Genomic DNA, 2,181 nt, shown 5'->3' with positions numbered 1-2,181 from the left:
ATTCAAAATAGTAAAACAAAATAATAATTTAGTTAATAATATTAATTAGTAATTTAAAATAATACAATAAAATGTTTATTAGCGTTACAATGTGATGAATATTGATCTCAACTTTACTACAAATAAATAAATAAATAAATATTAACTAGTCTAAATATTAATAAAGATATTAATGTTAATAAATTGATATTATTAATAACGGACGATAATAAACGGACTAAACCAACAGTCAATTAATGCATTACAAGTCGTTAGTCCAGTAAATAAATTGGATATTATTTGTCATCATTTGAATGCCAAAATAATGTTAAAAGTATTACACGTATTTTTTAAGAAAGTGAAAAAAATTATGAAAAAATTTTTCTATATTATATACTATGTATAATTTGAAAGTAATATAAAATTTGGCGGTAATTTCATTGGATGACAAATTATTTCAAAAAAAAAAAATATGTTATTAAAAAAGAATTAAAACGCGAAAATTTTAATTTTAACTATAAAATTGTATTGTTAAATATTTTTTATCATTATTAAATATTGACTTTATTGACCTGTTCCATATGTATACATATAACATTCATTTTTGTACGGAACATATTAATTACCAATTCCAATCACTTTTTGCAGAGACTATTAAATACAGGAAACACACGGGATACATATTAGTTAAATAAATTACATAAACAGCCCGATATGACATGACAGACATGTTTATGTATTTAATCAGATGTTTAATTTGCACCCATCATAAAGACAGATCTTTGTGGCTCTCTTGTTTGTGTAATTTGGAGCGATAATGATCGAACATATAAGAGACTAGACTTAAATTACAGTCGTTAAATTATTTCATTGTGATAACATATTCGGATATAAAAGACTTATTGTTGTATTTTTATGCGAGTATTTCTCTTTTTGTAATGCAAAAGCTGTAAAATAAAGATAACAAAGATGGTGATTGAAAACTATTTTGCTGCAATGAGTATTGAGAGAGAAGGTTTTGCTGCAATATTTTTTTTAAATATATGTAGAAATCTCTCATCATTCCACGATAAAATATAAAATTCAAATTTACCAGCATTGATGAGAGAATTATATTGAAAAAGGTCCATTTCACACACACATTTATATATTATATATATATAAAGTTCCTTATTCAGACATATGAGACAAATTCCAAATTCACCAAACTGCCATCATTAAAGTAATAGCATTTTCGTCATAATGTATACTGTTGTGGTGATTTTTGATATTTACGAAATCTCTCTCTCTCTCTCTCTCTCTCTCTCAACATATTTCTTGAATCTAATGAAAGGTGGAAGATAAAAATGACCCCCTATCAGAGTTAATAAACGCGCGGTACTGATCGAAACCTAAATTAGGGACGAGTACCCTGGTACTCGGTGGTGGACGCGGCGCGGCGGCGGCGGCGGCGGCGGCGGCGAGGAGTCTCTCGCGTCGCCGGCGCGATGCGACGCGACGGGACGCGACGGGACGCGACGAGGCGAACGCGCTCCCGGCGTAACGCTCGCCCGCACGCTCGGTTCGGGTTCGGCGTTTCTATTCCTGGAGCATGCCGACTCCTCGTCTCCGTGCTCCTAAGCGGCGGTGCCGTGCCACGCTATGCCATGCCGTGTCCCAGCTACAAGCCGACGAGCCGAGAACGTGCGCCAGTGCGAGCGAGTCCGCCCGCGCGGATCCGGGAACGTCTCTTATATCGCGGTTGCTGCGCGGTGCGGCGCGGCGCGGAAAGTGGCCGCCGGAAATGTGCGTGCGCGTGCGACGAAATCGACGGGAGCGTGGAAGACGGAACGCCGACGACGACGACGACGCTGCCGCTGCCGCACGCCAAATACGCCGTCGACGCGATCGCGCTGCGGCTCATCGCTGTGACTGATCCATCGCTCGGCCCGCCGCCGTCGCTCATCTCGTCGACCGACCCGTCGCTTTACGACGGCGACGGTGGAACGTCGGTCGGATCGCCGGTCGGTGAGAGCGACCGCGTCGACTGATCGCGCCGACGGAATCAACGACGGAATGCCAGATCGTCGTTGCCGGTCGTCCACGGCGTCGCGACGCGCAGCGAGGTTCCTCCGCCGGAAGTTGTCGGCGTTCTAAGAATCCCCTCGACGCCGGGCCGATCGAGATCAGGTCACCGATCGGCGAGGCGCTCGTACGCGAGTA

The sequence above is a fragment of the Trachymyrmex septentrionalis genome, unplaced genomic scaffold, assembly GCF_001594115.1.
Source record: "Trachymyrmex septentrionalis isolate Tsep2-gDNA-1 unplaced genomic scaffold, Tsep1.0 scaffold97, whole genome shotgun sequence".
In the NCBI taxonomy this organism is placed as follows: Eukaryota; Metazoa; Arthropoda; class Insecta; order Hymenoptera; family Formicidae; genus Trachymyrmex; species Trachymyrmex septentrionalis.
This window is presented reverse-complemented; position numbering follows the sequence as displayed.